This window comes from Sciurus vulgaris, assembly GCF_902686455.1.
Source record: "Sciurus vulgaris genome assembly, chromosome: 4".
NCBI lineage: Eukaryota > Metazoa > Chordata > Mammalia > Rodentia > Sciuridae > Sciurus > Sciurus vulgaris.
This window is the reverse complement of record NC_136464.1, coordinates 59,163,720-59,186,448: the sequence shown is the minus strand read 5'-3', so window position 1 is coordinate 59,186,448 and position 22,729 is coordinate 59,163,720. Positions and strand designations below refer to the sequence as shown.

General features: G+C 34.5%; 1 protein-coding gene and 1 pseudogene across 4 annotated transcripts in view; one reads left to right on the top strand and one right to left on the bottom strand.

Annotated features, from left to right (window-relative positions):
* CTNNA3 (catenin alpha 3) overlaps positions 1 to 22,729 on the bottom strand; it is a 1,874,587-nt gene that overhangs the window by 1,838,463 nt on the left and 13,395 nt on the right. The window contains exon 1 of one of the 3 annotated variants that reach the window (XM_079135774.1): positions 12,548 to 12,669. The exons of the other annotated variants lie outside the window; for them this stretch is intronic. The gene's annotated coding sequence lies outside the window, so the exon portion shown is untranslated. Of the gene's footprint in view, positions 1 to 12,547; positions 12,670 to 22,729 lie in introns of those variants that run through there. 3 annotated transcript variants of the gene reach the window in all.
* LOC306659605 (eukaryotic translation initiation factor 1-like) lies at positions 2,676 to 3,510 on the top strand (annotated as a pseudogene). The gene has a single exon. The product of its transcript is annotated as a eukaryotic translation initiation factor 1-like (transcript).

Sequence of the window (22,729 nt, the reverse complement as noted above, 5' to 3'; positions counted from 1 at the left end):
GCATGTACTTACTGTGGCCATAATAACCAAAATTAAACATGTTTCCCATACACACAACCTAAATGTGAAAACTACAAAAATGGTTTAAAAAAAGATTGCCTTAATGGATATGAAACAAAACAAAGGAAAACAAAAGAGCCTACTTATATTATATCCCTCTGATAATAAATAACAAGTCAAATGTAATATCCCTCTTTTTGAAAAAGAAACCAAAAAGTTACAATTCAATTTATTATTTAACTAATAATTTAGCATTGTATATAAGCATTTCATATGATGACTTCATTACCCACACAAAACACACCTTTCAGTTATTTTATAAATGCAAGTTCACATTAAAACCTAGACCTTTATTACACAATGGCATACATTTTCAAAATTGCAGCAAAGGAGAAAGGACAGAAATCCCCATGGTTACTCTATGCAGCAATGCCTTTCAACTTAAGGACATTAGATACCACATAAAAATTACACCAGAACCAAGACCCTATGACATCCCATCTCATATAAGCCCAACATGAAGGTTACCTACACATTATCTAAAAAGCCAAAGAACTAAATTAGTCAAATTGAAATTGAAGAAGATAATCTAATATGTGAGACATCAGAGAAGCTTTTATTGAATCATCAGGACAAGAATAACCTTCAGCTACAGGGCATCAGGTTTAAGCAATCAGGGCAGAAGTAACATGCCCTCCATATACACTTTGAAAGTAACCGTGGCTTTTGTTGCTGCAAGTCCAGTGAGCCTATGGGTCTGCTTCACTCCATAATACTATAAAATAGTTCGAGTGTATGAATTCTCCTAAGGTCCAGTACTTTTGAAAGGTACAGAACAAAAAGAGAGTGGCGAAGAAAGCAGAATTCTCATCAACTTCAATTTGAAGCAAAAAAAAAAAAAAATCCTATTTCTTCTTTATTCCTTGAGTAGCTTGAAATAATAAAAGCCTTCTTATTGGAATAAAGAAAACGGGGCCAATGACCTTGAAAACACTATATTCATTTTCCATAAATCAATAAATACACTCGGGAAGAACAATCATATATAACTGCTTTGAGAACTTCTGCTTCTTCTGTGTTCTGGTTTTTCTTTCTTTCATACTTTTTGAACAGTTTTTAAAAGTCTGCGCCAAAGAATCTTTAATCATCCAAGTTCATTATCTATCAATATTTTTTAAGCTGTCTACAGGAATTCTAGTGATATGCTTATTAGTCCTATTTAACTTTCTTATCCCCTGGCATCAAATCACCACTTTCATGCTTCTCCCCTTCATGCTTCTCCCCTACCCTTCTCGCCATTCTTTCCAGGGTTTTTGACTGGATACTCCTTATCTACTTCCTTATAACGAGGAGTCTTACCCCATTGTAGAATTTCAATTCTATTTAGAATTCTGATTCATAAAACTTTTATCTTACAGTCCAGACTTAACCCATGAGCTTCAGAGTCGCCAGATCCATTGTCCACTGGGCTGTCTCACAGGCAACTCAAAACCAAATTCATAATCTTTTCCCCAAAACCTGGTTGCCTTTTTTTTTTTTTTCAGTTCTAAACAAGATTAATAACATCACCATATAGCTGAGCACCAAACCCAGCAATATGAACATCATCCTAGAATATTCTGTCTTTCACTCTGCGTTTCTCTTCACATCAATTCAGTGAAAAAGAAACATTGCTAACTCCTCTCATATTGGCCATTTCTGCCTTATTCTACGACTCCCTTGTGTCAGGCCCTCTTTCAACTTTAGATGTTGTAATGATACCCTAACTAGTCTCCCTTCTTCCAAATTTACACTCCTCCATTTTATCCTCCAAACTACTCTTATTTTATATTGCTAATATTAAATAAGATGTTATACTAACTCTCTGCCTAAAACCCTCAATGATTCTCCATTGCTGACACAAAAAAGTTGACTTCATTGAACAACTTGGAGCAATTTGGTCTATTCTATCTCCCCAGTTTTCTCTGTCTTTAACCCACCTCCCTGTAATCCATCTATGATAAAGACTTTGAAGTTCTCAGAATGGATTATGCTGGTTCATGCCCTAAAACTTTTATATACTCTATTCCCTCTGCTTAGAGTACCCTTTCATAATAGTCACTCAGCATATACCTGCTCTTATTTCCAACATCGACTAGAACAATACATTTTACATCTTAATGCATATATAATTTTTCATGACAGAGATAAGCAATGCTTCTTTATCTCTGTCCCCTACAGAGATCTTTAAGAGAATCCTCATCATTATTCAAACATTTCCTAGGGTGTCTTACAATATATGGAAGAGCAATTGCATGTCACTTCTCCCCTTAAAAAGTAATGGAAAACAATAAAGAATATAATTAAAATTAACATTTTCTAGGAAACTCGTCATTATTCCAAACCACAAAGAAAGATATATAATGAAATCTTGACCAAATTTTTTAAAAGTGGGTAATGAAATCCTATATATACTTCAATGAGAAATTTTTCTGAAAGTTAGTACCACAAATCCTGAAATTCCTACCCATATTTCCTTTGATCACAGTACTGAGATGTAGGGCATGGATAGGTACAAGAATCAAAGGAAATAGACTGTTCCTGTAAAGATCCAGTTTGAGGCCCCCAGTCACTGAGCCGCCAACGAGGACTCAGCAGCCTCCCCCTCGAGCCCCATCGCTTCCCGACGCTCCGTCCCCCCAGCCCGCCTTCTCCCGCAGCCGCCTTCCGCAGGCCGTTTCTACCGAGGAAAAGGAATCGTATCGTATGTCCGCTATCCAGAACCTCCACTCTTTCGACCCCTTTGCTGATGCAAGTAAGGGTGATGACCTGCTTCCTGCTGGCACTGAGGATTATATCCATATAAGAATTCAACAGAGAAACGGCAGGAAGACCCTTGCCACTGTCCAAGGGATTACGATAAAAAGAAACTAGTGAAGGCGTTTAAGAAGAAATTTGCCTGCAATGGTACTGTAATTGAGCATCCAGAATATGGAGAAGTAATTCAGCTACAGGGTGATCAGCGCAAGAACATATGCCAGTTCCTGGTAGAGATTGGACTGGCTAAGGACGATCAGCTGAAGGTTCATGGGTTTTAAGTGCTTGTGGCTCACTGAAGCTTAAGTGAGGATTTCCTTGCAATGAGTAGAATTTCCCTTCTGTCCCTTGTCACAGGTTTAAAAACTCACAGCCTGTATAATGTAACCATTTGGGGTCCGCTTTTAACTTGGACTAGTGTAACTCCTTCATGCAATAAACTGAAAAGAGCCATGCTGTCTAGTCTTGAAGTCCCTCATTTAAACAGAGGTCAAGCAATAGGTGCCTGGCAGTGTCCACTCTGAAACAAAGCAATAACGTGATGTTTCAGCAAAGCCCAGAGGCCCAAGATCAGATGGCTGTGTCTGACCAGAAGCTTCTCACCTCTCCCTCAGCAGAGGCCCCTGTCCTAAGAGTGTGATGACCTGAGCAGGAGGATGGGGTAAGGCAGCTGTACCACTAGAAGGGGGCCTTTGGTGGGTTTTTGTTTTGTTTCGTTTTGTTTTTTAAGAAAAAGAAAAAAGAGCCCCTGGTGTCTAACCTGACCAGGTGGGCAGAACTCAAAGGCCACCTTCCTTCCAGTGAGGTGATAATGACATCTGGCTTGCCACCAAGGTCTTTTTGACTAGACATATTCTAGCTAAGGGATGTCCAGAACAACAGAATGTGAGGCCAGCTTAATATCAGTTAAACTTTTGACAAGGGAACAAATACCAAACTGATGTTATCAGTCCTGTAGCTAGCTATAGAGCTTGCAACTCACTAGCAACAGCTGCCCAGTGCCATGTGAAGTAATAAACTGGTTTTTGGTTTTCTTTTGCCCTTCCAGTTTTAATGTTATGTAATGTATTTAAACCCTCATTTAAATAAAACTTGTTTTCAGAAATAAAAAAATAAAAAATAAATAAATAAATAAAGATCCAGTTTGAAACTACAGAATCACAAGAGAGGTAGAGTAGGATTCCTATAATGACATGCCATTTCTAACTGTCAACAACCAAGTCCATTTAGCAAAGGGGACCACTAGAGATCTAGTGGAGTGAAAGAAAGAAAGTAGGCATGTAGAATCACCAATTCACAAGACTGACAATCTGATGGCTTAAAAGGACTTTACTATGATGCATAATCAGTTTTGGAGCACCAGATAATGAAAGAAAAATTTTCCTAGAAGCAAAGGAAATATAACTTTAATTTTAAAAAGTATTCAATGCCACAAACATGGATTAAAAATTGCTGTCTACATCAAATCACTACCACCCAAGCCCAGATCCCTACACTGTTCTTCAGTAAATGCCTGGTAGTGTACAAAGATCAGTAATAGGAACTCAACATTAAAACTTGGGGGAAGAAAGGAAAGGAAAGGAGAGGAAAAGAAGAACCCAAACAAGCTTCACATGATGAACAAGAATTAATGGAGGTAACAGAGAAAAAGTTTGATAAAATAGTTATATTTATAGGACGATACACACACACACACACACACACACACACACACACAAAATGTACTTCTCTTTTATAAAGAACTCAAACAAAAATTACAAAAGTCAAAAAAAAAGAATAAAAAAGAATAGGGCAGCATAAGGAGGGGAAAGCAAGATATAAGTCAAAAAATAAATGGGAGCAAAAAATAAAACATTAGTAACATGTAAAACATCCAAGAAACAGGGAGACACAGTGGACAGAGTAGCAGAATTACAGCAGAAAAGATGGAAAAGCAGAAACACCCATCTTTATTCATCTTTCATAACAAGGAATCAATACGTGTTATTTAAAGTTGAATGCAATTTAAAGTAACTTCTCATTCATGCAAAAATATGCAAATAGTCCTTAATCATGTAAAAAGCCACCCAAATTCATTCATAATAAGAGAAATGCAAACTTAAAATATACTAAAATAGTCCCTTCTTTCAAATTGGAAAATATCAAAATTTTGGTAACAAACTCTTTTAGTAAACTCTTTTAGCTTTTACTACTCTTATAGTAAGATTGAAGGCTGACTGTTTAGTAAACAATCAGACACCCTATATATTGCTTATAGATATCTAAACCATTATCCCTATGGAGGGCAAATTTACAATACATGTATATCTGTCTAACTGTAAGTATGCATGTGTGTGTTTGTGTGTGTGTGTGTGTTTATGCTTTGACCCAACATTCCTACTTTTAAAAATTTACAGCAAATATAAAATGAAAAGTAATACACACCCAAGATAATTTGTAGCAGCAATTTTTGTTTAAAAAAAAGAATGAAAGAAAGAGTAAAGAAAAGAAAAAAGAGAGAAGCGGGGGGAAGGAGGAAGGGAGAGAAAGCAAAGAAAAAAAAAGGAAAGGAAACTGGTATGTCCACACAAACAAATGCTGTACAGCTAGAGAAAGGAGTGACATTCTCTCTATATGCTTCTATGGACTGCTCACCAGGATACCTTGCTTAGTGAAACAAAGCAATATTTATAGGGTACTACCTTTGCTTAAGACAGGTAGTATGACAAATACATTTGCATTCTTGTTTTAATGTTTAAAAAGAAACCATGAAAGATAAACAGAAAATAAATTAAAATGACTGTCCTTAGAAGAAGGGAAAGAATAAAAGAGACATAAGAATGCTACACTTCTCTGAATGCACCTATTTTAGAATTTTTACTTTTGAACCATCTAATAGTTTTACATAATTAAAAACAACTAACTCATAAATCAATCCCCCAAATCAAAAGCAAACAGAAGACAATAAACTTTACTCATATTTCAAGTAAGCTGCACAACCACACACAAACAACAATGAATAACTTCAAGTGACTTCACAACATGGCATTTTTACTCTAATCTCTAGAAAAATAAACATTAGGACAAAAAAGAATATTAAAGTAATCTTAACTGCATTTAGTAGTCTTATGATTTATTTGTGTGTGTACACACATTTGCATGTACACATAAATACACACATACATACATATATACATACACAAATGATTATACTCATGTTATTAGGAAACAAGATTTTTAGGACAAGAGGAAAAATAGAGACACAAATATAAAATCAGGAATTTTAAAATCTATAATTCTGAGTTTAAATTGGTTATATCAGTATGAGTTCATTTTATATTTCTCTATTTCTAAAAAATATCTATTTCCTAGCCCTGTTGACAAAAATTGGGAAGGGCAGTAACGGTAACCCTAGTACAAAAACTGTATTCACCAAGTACTATTTCCCAATAAAAGAATCTAAATAGAGTTCTAGGATAAAAGGCTGGTCTCACATCTGGGAAAGGAAAGCACAAACGGAGCCTGGAATTTCTTGGGCTACAAAGCAATGCTCATTGCAGTTTTGTCAAAAGGTCAGGAACCAAATGGTTTTTCCTAGCCAAAACTGGGAAAATTTAAACATCAAATAGCATAGAAAGTACAATAAACCAAAACATAGTCAATATATTAAAATTAATTTTAAAACACATTGGTCAACTTTCAAAGTTACTAGGACATCATCCTATTTTCTAAAAAGTGACAAATAATGGGAAATAAGTATTTTCCTGATGTTCCTGGTATGAACTATACTGTAGGGTGATAAAATAATAAAAAAGGGAAGAGTACTTCTTTATAGAATAATTACAAACAATAAAAACTAATAAGGAATTATAGGGTTGGGGATATAGCTCAGTTGGTAGAGTGCTTGCCTCGCATGCACAAGGCCCTGGGTTCAATCCCCAGCACCACACACACAAACACAAAAAAAGAATTATAGAATGATAAAAATCTCTGTTTACGGGGCTGGGGATATAGCTCAGTTGGTAGAGTGCTTGCCTCACAAGCACAAGGCCCTGGGTTCAATCCCCAGTACTGCAAAAAAAAAAAAAAAAAAAAAAAAAAAGGCAAATCTCTGTTTACACCAGGCACAGTGGAACATGATTGTGGTCCCAGCAACTCAGGGGCCTGAGGCAAAAGGATTGCAGGTTCAAAGCCAGCCTCAGCAAGTTAGCAAGGCCCTAAACAATTTAGCAAGACTGTCTCAAAATAAAAATAAAAAGGCTAGCAATGTAGCTCAGTGGTATACATCCCAGATTTCAATCCCAAACACACACACAAATCACTACTTATAACCCCTAATTACTTCCCCCTGGTATTGGGACTGAACACAGAGACATTCTACCTCTGAGCTACATTCCCAGTGCTTTTTATATTTTTATTTTGAGATCTTGGGACCGGGTCTCTCTAAATTGCCCTAACTGGCCTTGAACTTGTGATCCTCCTGCCTCATCCTTTCAAATCTCTGGGATTATAGGCACACACCACTTTGCCCCACTGCAACTCCTAATATAATAAATGATGATTATCAATACTAAAATCAGTAAGTAAATAATTAATGGGAAACGCTGAGGATCACACTTACAGAGAATAAATGCACTGATGAATCTTAACATCGCTAAAAGTGAGACAACCCAGACCGTATACCTCTTGATGGGATGCAATGGGAAATATCCCACACCACCTATGAGGTATTCTTGCCAAAAGAGTTAAACCTAAAAGCCTTGTCTATATCTAATTACCAGTTTACTGAAAGAAATATGTTAAGTGACACAATGAGGCTGACAATCATCCAAATCCCTAATGTGTGAACTACTACAAAACAAATCATCTGATTTCTTCAACTGGTAGATGATGTGAAAGGGAGGGAAATTATTATAGATTAAAAGATATTTCAGAAGCATAACAACCATGTAAAATGTGTGAATTTGAATTCTGGTTTCAAAATCCAACTATAAAAACATTTTTTAAATCCTTAAAATTGGACTTAAAGACGTGAAAGACCTCTACAATGAGAACTACAGAACACTAAAGAAAGAAATTAAAGAAAACCTTAGAAGATGGAAAGATCTCCCACGTTCTTGGATAGGCCGAATTAATATTGTCAAAATGGCCATACTACCAAAAGTGCTATACAGATTCAATGCAATCCCAATTAAAATCCCAATGACGTACCTTACAGAAATAGAGCAAGCAATCATGAAATTCATCTGGAAGAATAAGAAACCCAGAACAGCTAAAGCAATCCTTAGCAGGAAAAATGAAGCAGGGGGTATCGCAATACCGGAACTTCAACTTTATTACAAAGCAATAGTAACAAAGACGGCATGGTGCTGGTACCAAAATAGACAGGTAGATCAATGGTACAGAATAGAGGACACGGACACAAACCCAAATAAATACAACTTTCTAATACTAGACAAAGGCGCCAAAAATATGCAATGGAGAAAAGATAGCCTCTTCAACAAATGGTGCTGGGAGAATTGGAAATCCATATGCAACAGAATGAAACTAAACCCATATCTCTCACCCTGCACAAAACTCAACTCAAAATGGATTAAGGACCTTGGAATCAGACCAGAGACTCTGCAGATTATAGAAGAAAAAGTAGGTCCCGATCTTCAACATGTCGGCCTAGGACCAGACTTCCTCAACAGGACTCCCATAGCACAAGAAATAAAAGCAAGAATCAATAACTGGGATAGATTCAAACTAAAAAGCTTTCTCTCAGCAAAGGAAACTATCAGTAATGTGAAGAAAGAGCCTACAGAGTGGGAGAATATCTTTGCCAATCATACTTCAGATAGAGCACTAATCTCCAGAATCTATAAAGAACTCAAAAAACTCTACACCAAGAATACAAATAATCCAATTGACAAATGGGCTAAGGAAATGAATAGACACTTCATAGAAGAAGATCTATAAGCAATTAACAAACATATGGAAAAATGTTCAACATCTCTAGTAATAAGAGAAATGCAAATCAAAACCACCCTAAGATTCCATCTCACCCCAATTAGAATGGCGATTATCAAAAATACAAGCAACAGGTGTTGGCGAGGATGTGGGGAGAAAGGTACACTCATACATTGCTGGTGGGGCTGCAAATTAGTGCAGCCACTCTGGAAAGCAGTGTGGAGATTCCTTAGAAAACTTGGAATGGACCCTCCATTTGACCCAGCTATCCCACTCCTTGGCCTATACCGAAAGGATCTAAAATCAGCATACTACAGAGATACAGCCACATCAATGTTCATAGCTGCTCAATTCACAATAGCCAGACTATGGAACCAACCTAGATGCCCTTCAATTGACGAGTGGATAAAGAAACTGTGGTATATATACACAATGGAATATTACTCAGCCATAAAGAATGACAAAATTATGGCATTTGCAGGCAAATGGATGAAATTGGAGAATATCATGCTAAGTGAGATAAGCCAATCTCAAAAAGACAAGGGACGAATGATATCGCTAATAAGTGGAGGATGACACATAATGGGGGGGAGGGAAGGGTTAGTGTTAGGGTTAGAGTTAGGGTTAGGGAGGGGGTCAAGTATGGAGGAAGAAAGTACTGTATAGAGGGTAAAGAGGGGTGGGAGGGGTGGGGGGAAGGGGAAAAAAAATAACAGAATGAATCAAACAACATTACTGTATGTGGATTTATGATTACACAAATGGTATGCCTTTGCGCCATGTACAAACAGAGAGGCAACATGTATCCCATTTGTTTACAATAAAATAAAAAAAAAAGATACTTAAAATACTGATAATATCAAGGAGTTAGAAATCATTTGGTATAATAATGGCATTATGATTATATTTTTAAGTTCTTATCTATTAACAGAATATTAACATGGACAACTGATATTCAACAAAGGTACCACAGTGCCTTAATGGAAAGAAGATAGTCTTTTCAACAAACAGTGCTGGAACAATGGCCACTCATGTAAAACAGGAACATTGACCTTTTTCTCACCCAAATATAAATATTTTCTTGAAATGAGTCATAGAGCTAAAAGTAAGATCTGAAGGTATGGAACTTCTAGGAGAAAACAGAAAAAAAAATCTTCGCAACCTTGGGTTAGACAAGGTTTCCTCAGATACAATACCAACAGCATGATCCAAGAAAAAATTGATAAACCAAACTTCATCAAAATATAGAACTTTTGCTCTTTGAAAGAGAGTGTTAAGAAAATAGAAAGGCAAACCACAGTTGGGAACAAAGTATTTTAAAACCCATGCATAACTGATATATAGAAAATATAAAGAACACTTAGAACTTAGCAACTAAAAGAAAAACGACTAAACTTTTTAAATGAGCAAAATAATTGAAAAGACACTTTACCAAAGAAGATATATAGATAGCAAATGAGCACCTGAAAAATGCTCAACATCATTAGTCACTACAGAAATGCAAATTAAAGCCACAAATACACTATTCCACATCTTGTAGAATGACTGAAATTAATAAGACTGCCAATATAAGAGCTAGCAAAGAAGAAAAACACTTTAGAAATCCCACACATTGCTAGTGAAAATACAAGCTGTTACAGTCACTTTAGACAAGAGGTGGTCTGTTTCTTATATATTTAAACATATACCCACCCTATGACCTAGTAATTCCACTCCTTAGGTATTTACCCAAAATTGAGTCTGTGGGCAAATACTCATGGTGGCCTGATTCTTATTAGTCAAAAGCTAAAAATAACTCAAATTTCCATCAACAGGTGAATAGATAAGCAACCTGTGACACAATCGTATCATGTTATATAAGAAAAAAAAGAATGAATTTTTGATATTCGCAGTGTGAATGAATATTAAAAGCATTATGCTAAGTGAAAGTTACACAAAAGTAAGTATATACTATGTGATTTCATTTCCTTGACATTCTTAAAAGGGCAATATAGAAACAGAAACAGATCAATAGTTTTCCAGGAGCCAAAGATTGATGGAATCGAACATTTTTAGGATAAGATTATTAATTGTGGTGGAGGCAGTGGTTATGTGAATGTATTCAATTATCAGAATTCACCAGACTATAAACTTTAAAGGGGGGAATTTAACATATAAATTATTTCTCAACAAATTTACTTTGTAACAAAGTTTTTTTTCTGGGATAGGGATATAGATTAGTGGTAGAGCACTTGCACAAGTGCTGGGTTCAATACCCAGCACAATAAAAAACAAAAAAATTCTCTATTTCTTATCCCAATGACAGAAAATACTTCTAGGTTAATTTCATTTACTATATAATTACTACTGATATCCATTGGCTCTTTAAGCTCTTTGAATATATCTCAATAGGTTCTCTGAACTAATGCTTTCATAAATTAATTACCCTAAGTATCTTGACCCCTCTAGTACATCACTCAATGGCTAAATACATTTTATTTTAAACATTGGCTTGGTTGTATCTGCTCTAATTTGTAGATATTTGACTTTATTTAAATAACTCCTAGTTGTTTCCCCAAAACCAAATCTTATTAATCTTCCCTTTGAATCGAGTAACAAATCAATTTTTTTTCTGCTCCTAGAAAAGGTAGGGTCACATTTATGCCTGTATAAATCAATGTAGAGTTAAGAAGGTAGCAGATCTCTACCTTTTTTTCCAGCAAAGCACAAGTGACGTTTAAAGTGTGCTTAATATTCTCAATCCAACACAATCTCCTCACTCCAGACTGCCAATCAAAATAAGGGAGGCAAATGGTTTGCATGCAATTTTCTGTAACCCTGTATTTTCCCTTCCATCAATCCACAATACATGAGTATTGTGAAACCATAGTAGCTTTTTTTTTTTTTTTTTTTAGTTTTGGTTTTATTCCTGGCTCTGTTTTATATCCTTATACTTGTTTTTCTTTCTTCTTTCACTCCATATTTAATTTATTCTATCTTGAATTTTATGTAATTATCAGCTTAAATCCTTTCTAGAACAAGGTAAGGAATAATCATTCCATGTATCTGCAAAAGCAATCTCTTTGTCATTTACCCTAGATAAATCTTAAAACTCCGTGTTGCTTCTTGACTAATCTCTATCATATTGAACATTTGAGTATCAAAATTTGTGAGTTCCTCCTTTTCTTGCTTTATCAGTTCTCTTTAAAAATATTTAAGACTGAATACAAAAATTCCATGCACAATTTAAGTTTAGAAACTCAATAAAAATTAAATTGTTTGCACAAATAAAGAAAATGATTGCTGCACAACTTTCATGTCAAATGAATGTGAAGTTTCCAATGCTTTGCATATAGTTACTCAAATAGTAATAACTCAGTTACACAGTAGAAATGTTTAAATGCTTTGATATAAGACTGCTATGGCTTGGGCACTGGCACATAAGAATTTGTTTTAGTGCTATTTTTAAAACCACTAAAAGCACTTCAAATAGCAGAACTAAGCCTCTGCTCAGTTGAGCCGCCCTGAGTTGTTGTGAAAGAAAAAAATGTGTTCAAGAATCACATTTTTATCCAAATCTGAAATGCTTGCTGATCTACTCAGAAACACAGACATTTTAAGTTGGAGCTTTCATAAAGCAGTCTAGAGTTTAGTGTTACCAAAAGGAAAATTAGTTATAAAAGTTATAGATGCACAGCATAGCTTCCATTCATCACATTTTATAGAAATAATGTCCTTTCATTTCCCCCAAAGTTATCTAACCAAGCAACAGATAGTCTATAATTATTAGGATCTGCCTTATAGCAAAGTTTGATTTTAAAAAGTTTGACACTTCACTCACCTACTGCAGGACAGAGTATTGCCCATATACAGATACTAAACCAACTGTCTAAGCAATTTCTTGTGTTTAGAAATTCAGTGCCACTATTATGGCTCACAATTTGGCTTATGATGCATCTGTAAGCAAACAGCCTGACAAGCACTCTAGTGTATTTCAGGATGACTGACAGGACACAGTGGCTCAAACAAGAAGAGGGGGATGGGTGCTCTTAAAGCAATATGCCAATGAAAGGAAATATCTAATAGCAGAATCAGATATGAAATTTTGTTTTTTCACATTTCCAAAGAAAAATTACCTAGGATCAACTTTGAAACATATTCTTCATGTATGTTATGTACCCAAAACACTATAAATTCTAAAATCTAAAATGGTTTTGAGAATTTATATAAGTAAAAATTAAAAAAAAACTACAGGAAGCATATTCTTTGATATTTCCCTGAAACTATCAAGTTTCTAAATTACTTAAGAATATTTCCAATTATTTTTAATGAAGTTAAATCAGAATACCCAGAGAAAAACAGTTCTTATCTCATTTTTTATATATACCAATAGACCTTACAATAGTAATTTAAACAATTAATAAAAGCAATTTAAATATCTTGGATTACTCAGAATTGGTTTTAGACATAGAGAAAGGATGTCTATGCATTTCTCCCCTATGGTATTCTTTCCTTATGGCCTACTTCCATGGTTAAAAAATAGACCAAAATATTTTAAAATTCCAATTATGAGTATTTCCATATTAGTGTCAGTTTGAAAAATATTTCATTAATACATTGGCTTAATTCTTCACTTATGTAATTTTTTCCTACACTATTTCACGCCACTTTGTATCGCTCAATTCTTTGATAATTAATACAGCAATCAGACCTACTTTTTTTAAATGCCATTCATTTTTAAATGTAATCCCTCACTTGGCCAGCTGGGGGTGTCATTAGATTCTGAATGCGCACAGCATTGCACTGTAACACATGTCGACTTTCCTTAGTAAATGTGTTTAGAAATACCCCCACTTTATTTTGCCTACATAAATTTGACTTATAAGGCCCACAATAGTGTTTCATATTTCTTTTCTGTGACAAACTACCATTATTTCTTCCTCTATCGACTCCATCAGATGCATCTTCTGAAAGAAAAGCTCTATAAAACTAAGAAATAGCAGAATTGGGTTTAATCATCAGAAAGAGTTTCCACAATCCTCAATTCTGGCACATAAAACCAAATAAACAAAAATCCTACATGAGAATCCCGAGTCCCATCAAAAAACCCAAAGAAAGCAGAACTAAACTATAGTTTTTTTCTCAAAATTATGTATGACGTTTGTAAACTGCTTAACTTATATTTTCTTATTGTTTAGTATTTGCTAATTATCCATTATATATTAGATGCTACAGGCTAATTTTTAAAAATATGTTTCCAGTTATCACATTATTATATTTCTCATAAGCATGCAGTGTTGTGACTAGTACACTTCAGAATCTCCAAGATCTTTATTTTATAACTAAACATTCACTTAGTTTGAAAAGGTCTGAACATCAGTTTGCCTGATTTGCTCTAAATGTTTACCATCTAATTTGTTAATTACCACAAATTTATCTTCAGTAAAGATAAATTTTTCTATGCTTATCTTAAGTTATTATTACATAACAGACATCAAGTTTCTTAAATTCGAATACAACTAAAAAATAAAAGCAGATCTAAAGACACAAAGAATGAACTCTCTTTTCCTTCTCCTATATTTGCCACTAATGACACAACCCTTATACTACAGTATTAAATTTTTCAAAAAGAAATAATCATTCTCTTCCTCAATTGTTATTCAAATCAAGAACTGATAACTTCTTTTCCTTTAAAAGGGAAAATGAAAATGAAAACAAGTTTGGGGGTTCTTCATTGTAGAAACTGCCCTATAAAATCATTTCTCATATCTGAATGTAGCAGTTTCTTTCCTCATGTAATAATGATTGGTAAGTAAAAATCATATTTTACATTTGGAAACAAAGTATAACAACTCTTCAACTGTTCTTGATTCTTTTATAAAATTTTGTATCTTTAATTTTCTAAACTAATATATTCTCTACAGTATAAAATACATTTAGCATTATTTCTGAAATTAATTTATAGGATACACATCTAAAAGAAAACTGAAATTCACTTTGTCAGTAATTTGCATATCCTTTTTTGCCAATTAGCCTTACATTTTGGAACATACAGAGAATTAACTTTTTTCTGTTTTCAAATAACCACTTAATTCCACTTTACTTTCCAACAATGTGTTTGGTTCCTGATGCAAGCTCTCCTGAAATATGTCTCACTCTGTAGTTTTTTGTTTTCCCCAGGTGTCTTAAGAACCAACATCTAATGACCTTTTTAGTCCTAATTCTATTTTTGGCTTTAAAAAATAAGTTTAATCTATCATTAGGAGGGAGGATAAAGTAGATGATGAAGAAATATTTATTTAAAATACTCCTTTTCATTTAGCAAAATGCTTCCAAACATTCTATCTTCTATTTGAATTTTCAATAATATATATACACACATATGTATGTACATATGTATATATATGTGTATATGTATGTGTATAAAACTGTCACATCAGGTTTATAATAGTTAATATTCACACAATGAGCAAATCTAGAGCAAGCCTTTAACATACTTTGGGTAGGTTAAGTGTGAGGTACAGTGGCACATGTGAGTGAATTATGTCCCATGGGTGTTTGGAAATGCCAAATTCAGGGACTAAGGAGAAAAATCAAGCTTAAGATATAAAAATATAGTAATTATCCATCCATGTTACATTCTAATCTATGAAACTGAATGAGTTTTCCCTGGATAAATTGAAGGGGGAGATAAAGCAGCCAAGGATAGTACTTTGCAAAACAAGTACCATGAGTGGTAGGAGACATGTCATTGAAACGAATAGTAAGAAACACAAGAAAAATTTAAACTCTACCCTCCTTTGTATTATCAACAATGACCACCATTTACCATTTACCTCATGTTATGAAATGAAATCTGTAAAGCAGCTGTGAAGAGTAATTATAAAATTATAGACAGAGTGCTAATTATAGTGCTAAATTATTTGTTAGTTTGTGGAAAAATACTTTTTTCTTTGTAGAATTCTGCCTTTAAAAACCGAATTTCAGAGAGGTACTATGAGAGATAACAAATGGATGGCCCATTTGTTTTCAAAATTGACAAAATCATTTAGTTCACACATTTTTATTTAGCTCATTGAATCTGTCCCACCAAGGGAAGTCTACCCCATTCATAATAATAATTTATAATTAGAAAACAAGGAAACACAGTTCTAAAATGGAAGCACTTTAGTGCTACTCTCAAATTCATTATAAGTTTTTAATAGAAAAACGAAAGATATAGTAACACATTAATAAATAGTGTATGTTTTAGACGACTGGGTATGGGATAGTTAAAAGAATACTGAACTAAAAGCAAAAGAATGACAGTGGTTAAAAAATAGAAACCTCTGTGTCTTGTTCCCATGTAAGACTTATGGACTTGTGCCAACCAGTTTCATTCCAGAGCAGAGAGCCACTCAGTTTCTGAGTCTATATAAAGAGAGAAGGAAATCCTTTCTCCCACACTCTGCTTCCAAAGATAATAACAGAAAAACTGGAGAGTGATGGATTTCACTACCAAGTAGCCATATTTATATTATTCTTTTCTCCCATTGACTCTCTAAAAGTCAAGCCTACTGATTTTGCATAATAAAACAAAAGAAACACATACACAAAAGCAAAGAAATTCAATTTTGCAAAAATAACGATATCCCTAAATTGTCCAAAAAACAACTGCCATATATCATTAAATATAAACTATATATCATTCCTATCAGACCTTTAATTATACTGAAAAGAATTAAGTCCATCACAGAGAAAGGTAAAATAATTAAATTCAATCATAACTACAATGAATCACATGTCTTTGACTTCAAATGATAATAGGCCCTCCCAATAGTCTAAATAACCCACATATACCCCCAAGTCAACCCATTTTTTTTTTTTCCTTCTGGGGCTTGGGTGCACAGAACTAGATTGATATAATCAAATTCCTCAGTTGATTGCTCATAATCAAACACTGCTGGTCTTTTGTGAGAAGCCTGTGGTTTTGTTGTTGTCATCATAGTCATACCTCATCCTCAGTTCCCTTCCTCTTCCTATTTGTTGTAGTAGTCAGTGGGTGCCTTGCCAGTCAACCTGCCACAACTCTTTCTACATACACAATACCGATACAATAATATGTAGTTTTATGTGTGCATGGATTTTTAAATTTATACAAACAGTATTGTACTTCTCATCTCTTTCTACCCCGCCCCCAGGGCTGTTTTTGTTGACTATCTGTGTTGAATCATACAGATGGACTAAACACTGCAAGTATGCTTACTCAGCACATAGTCCCAGACTGCCTCCCTTACCTTTTTCTGCTATGAAAGTAGGACATTTGATTTCCCTCCCCTCTTTGCATCTCAGATGGCATGTAACAGAATTCTGGCCAATGAGATGTCAGCAGATGTCTGCTAAAGCTAAAGCTTTTGCTTTCCCTATAAAAAGGGAATCAGACATTCTTGCCATGGTCTTTGTTCTTTCCTTCTCCTGACCATAGTATGATATCTAAAAATTCACCAGTCTTACTGCAAAGTTGAAGAAGGACAACAGAGCTGAATTATATAAAGAACTTGGGTCCTTGATGTCATCAGTTCTGAACTGCTTATCTCCAGATTTATTGCTTGAAGAAAAATGAGTTCTCCACTAATATAATGGATTGTTTGCTCCTTGTGTATCTTTCTATCAGATGCATTCATATGTATTTTTTCTGTCTATACCCCTATTGAACATTTACATAATATCCAACTCTGCTATGGGAAATAATGCTATAATAAACATTCTTATATATGTCTCTGTGCACTTATGCAAGAATCTCTCTGATATGTGCAATCTGTTATAAGCTGAATTGTGTCCTCTCAGAATTCATATGTTGAAGTTTTTCCCCATTATCTCAGAATATAACTGCATTTAGAAATAGAGCCTTTGAAGAGGTGATTAATTTAAAATTAGGCCATCAGAGTAAGCCCTAACTCAATCTGATTGGTATCCTTACAGGAAAAGGAGATTAGGTCATACAGAAAAACATTAGAAATTAGCACAAAGAGAAACAACCATCTAAGCATGGTAGCCATCTTAAGTCAAGAAAAGAGGCCTCAGAAGAAACCAAACATGCCAATACCTTGAATTTACTGGGTATATTTGTATTTGTAAATGTGTATATTTGTATTTATCCAATAACTAGCAAAGCAAGCTAAGTATCTTTTCATTTATTTATTGGTCATTCCAGTTTTCTTTCCTGAGAATTATCTTTTCATGTATTAGTGATCCAATTAGTGAACAATTCCCATAATAATACCATGTAACAAAGTACCCTGAAACTCAGTAGCATAAGACTGTTTCCTTTCTTACTTCTAACTTCCAAAACTGTGGGGCAAACTTTCTGTTGTTCAGGTAACCCTGTGGCATTTGGTTATGACAGCTGTAGCAAAGTAATACAATTCAGAAGTCAAATTTCTGGGTCAGAATGTACATTAATTACTATTTAAACAAACATTGCCAAACTGGTCTCCAAAATAACACCACCAGCAGAGCATGTGGGTTCACCTCTACATCACAAGATTTGCGTGATATTTTAACTACTGCCAACATAGGAGATCTAAAGTGTATCTCATTGCTGTTTTAATTTGCACTTTTGATTACCAGTGTTAATTGGTAGTCTCTTTTTAGGTTGATTAGCCAACCATTCAAGTATCTTTTCTATGAATTGCTTTTTTTTGGTATTCTTCTTCTATTTTTCTCCTAGGTTGGCTTTTTCCTTATTGATTTCTAAAAATTCCCTATATACCCTTAAGTGATCTTTTGTTTGTAATATTCCTTGAAAATACTCACTTCCTGTTTCATGTGTTTCTTTGTCTTCTTCTTTGAACATTCTATTATCTGCACATGAAAGATCTATTTTCTTCATATCTTTATAGGTACTACAATATTGTTAGACATTAATTTTTACCAATCTAATAGGTATGATATTTGTATTTCCCCAATAACTAATGAAGCATGCTAAGAATCTTTTCATTTATTTATTCATTTCATTCTATTTTTCTTTCAGGTGAACTACCTTTTCACATATTGACCCTATTGAACTTTTCCTTATCGGATTATCTTTTCCTTATTAATTTTTTAGGCCTTCTTTATAAAATCTTATACTGTTATTTTTTGTTTACTGATCTAATCAGTCAGTTATTTCCACAATAATATTACATAATATTAACCATCTTAAAACTCAGTAACATCAGACAAAATTTATTCTGCAGACCTGGCTGGTCTTGCTCCAAGCTACATCTTTGAGATCCATATCTCCTCCACGTTTTTCTCAGCCCCTTGGACAAGTAGGCTACCTAAAGCACATGGCAATTACAGAAATTGTAGAGAGACAAGCAGAAACATAATGCCTCTTAAGATACATTCTCCAAATTGTTACTGTCTCTTCTACCCTCATTCCATAAGGCAAAGCAAGTCACATGGTCAAGCTTAACATTAATAGAGCAGGAAAATGCATTCTAATAGAAAAGGCTGGAAAGTCAGATAACAAAGGGCATGAATACTGGATGGGATAAGAATAGGGATCAACAATGCAATCTACCTCATATGGATGAGTTATAATATATTTTCTCAACTGCGAGCTTTTTTGTCTCTTCTTTTGTGGCATCTTTTTTCACAAAATAACGTTTTACATTAATGTAATTAAATATTTGATCTTTACTAAATGACTATGTTTTGGGGTGGCATATTTTAAGAAATTTTTTCCTACCTTACAAACAAAATTTATATTCTCCTGTACATCTCCCTAGAAGAATGCAATCACAGGGATTAACAGCCAATGAATGTTAAATCAGCATATACAAAACACAAGATTATGTGATATAAACTAAAGGTTATGGTACCAAAGTTAAGCAAGTGATCAAAGTTAAAACACCAAGGATTATTACAGACGACTTTTTTCTTTTATTTGGTACTAAGACTCAAACCCAGGGCCTCATGCATGCTCAACAGGTACTCTATCACTGGGCCATATCCCCAGACCCACAGATAAATTTTTTGAGTCGAATCTTTATATTAATGACATAATCTTGGCAAAGAAGGAAAAGACACAAGAATCATAAAGAATCATAAAATTTAACATGCTTTCATAAACAGGTATTTATTGATCTAAGCAATATATTCAAAACTGCAAGGAAAAAAAAACATAAGAAAATATATAGTCTTCTAAGATCATGCCACTGTGGAAAAATAAAAAGTAATCTTTCAGAGAATTTAATAATTATAAAACAATATCCATTATGATGTCATATTTATAAAATCTATGTGTACATGTGATAATAGTAGGGTCTACTTTAATAGTTTGAGGTAAAAATTAGGTCACATATATTAATTTTTCAAAGATAAAATCACTTTCCAAATGTCTGACTGGCAAGAAGTCCATTATCTCTTTTGTTCCTCAAATTGTTCAAAAACTCTGGGGGCGATTCACATGCCTCAATGAGAGAAAGCCAGAGAGTAGATTAGAATACAAGTAAGCTCTGTTGAAGGCTGCTGTTCTGCTCCCAGCACACAGTTTACTGATGAAAACCGATCCCCCGCAGTCCAGCGTGACCTTTTCTCCTGGCATTCTTGCCACTGTGAATTCCATCAGAGGCCACAGTGATTCTTCAGGACAGAAGCAGCCTGCTCCTTCAGATGTAAGGCATGGCACAGCTCCCATGCATTCAGGTTTTTAGTTTACCAAGCACAGCAGTTGAATCAGAAAGGCCTTCCAGTTCAGGTACACAAGTGCCTGAAATGGCCCCTCTTGGGGTAATGCAAGCCACAGAAGTAGTATTCTAGCTTAAGGGTCTTTGATGCTTTCTTGCTAGTAAATCTGAATATAAAATAAAAAATTTTTTAAATAAATCTAAGTTTGATCTAAAAAAATAAAAGTAAACTTAATGGGAAAAAAAAATCTTTCTAATAACAAGTACATTGTATAAAGGTGTTCAAGTCTTCATTCTTCTTATCTCTAAAGGCTCCCAGACTCCCCAGACTCTTTACAAATTTCTTCCAGTCTTTGCGATATTGACTAACGTATCACTGAAGGAAGACAAGGAAGGGCGACCTTTGTCAAACTAGGAAAAAAAAAACCTTTTACACCAGTATCTGAGACACAAAAAGATAAGGACCTCATTAAGATTTGCAAATACTAGGGAACATTTTCTCATACCTTCTGGGTCACAAAATAAATACAAACTGCCAGATTGGGAGTGTAGCTCATGGGTATGGCACTTGTTTAGCATGTGTAAGACACTGGGTTCACTCCCCAGCACCACAAAATAAATAAGTAATAAAATAAAATACAGAACACCATGTAGCACAGGCACAGGCCCAGGCACAGGCCCAGGCCCAGCCACCACCCACACACATCTCCAGCACCGCCCAGGCCCAGCCTGCAGTCTCAGCACCACACTGTGCTGCTGCTCCCCATCTACCAATACATGGGGTCACCTCTGCCCGCTATCATGGATTATTCCTGACCTGGACACCGCCATCTTCAGTTGGGGCAGCTCCCATCCTGGGACACTGCATTACCAAGTACCTCTCATGCATCAGACTACTGAAGAATAGGAGGTTTGAATAGCAAATAGCTTTATTGTAGGATTTTTTTTATTAGTAGTAGTAGTATATCTTTTTATTATTTTTCTCACTCTTTTTATTTTCCTCTTATCTGTTTCCTTGGAGTCTCTCTCTTTTCTCATGCTAACAACCAATTCCTTTTGATTCCACTTTCACTCTTCCTGTGATCTAGTACCACTATAAACTCACTTTGTATCTCACTAATGCTACATTCTACACCTCTCACTATCCTCTTTGTTCACCATTAGAAATTATGGACCTTATTGCAAACATATTGTTTATGCTGCAGATAATAATTGAACTCATCATCTCTATTTATTAAGACAATACTGTTAATATCTTAATAGGGGCCATTTGGGTTAAGGCTGCATATCGTTTGTATTGTGTGCTGCAAATATTGATTTACCACTTTAAGGTATTGGAAACCTGGAGGGACACTATAAGCCTATGGGGGGAAACTGCAAAACCTTGGATCCTCACTGCTAGAGGGAAAGATAAATGAACAACATGAAAAAACAAGGGAAGAAAGTGTCCAAAACAAACCGAGATATTATGTTAATAGAATCCAATGACAGCATGGTAGAAGAAATGTCATAAAAAGAATTCAGAATGTAAATAATTAAAATGATTCAAGAAGTAAAGGATGAGATAAGAGAGCAAATGCAGGTGATGAAACATCACTTCAATAAACAGTTAAAAGAGCAAAAGATCACTTCAACAAGGAGATAAAGATTCTTAAAAACAAAATCCTTGAAATGAAGTAAATAATAAACCAAATTAAAAACTCAATAGAAAGCATCAACAAGAGGCTAGATCACTTGGAAGACAGAACCTCAGACAATAAAGACAAAATATTTAATCTTGAAAACAAAATTGGCCAAACAGAAAAGATGGTAAGAAATCATGAATGGAATCTCTAAGAACTATGGGATATAATGAATAGACCAAATTAAGAATTATTGGGACTGAGGAAGGCACAGCGGTACAGACCAAAGGATCCTATTCAATGATATAATACCAGAAAAATTCCCAAACCCAAAGAATGAAATGGAAAAATCAAATGTAAGAGGCCTATAGAACACCAAATGTACAAAATTTCAGCAGATCCACACCAAGGCACATTATAATGAAAATACCTAATACGAAATAAAGATAGAATTTTAAAGGCTATAGGAGAAAAGCATCAGATTACATATAGAGGGAAATCAATACTGATAACAGCAGATTTCTCAACCCAGATCCTAAAAGCTTGCAGGACCTGGAACAACATATTTCAAGTTCTGAAAGAAAATGGATGCCGACCAAGAATCTTATACCCAGCAAAACTTACCTTCAGATTTGATGACAATATAAAATCCTTCAATGATAAACAAAAGCTAAAAGAATTTACAAATAAAAAGCCTAAACTATAGAACATTCTCACCAAAATATTCCACAAGAAAGAAATGAAAAA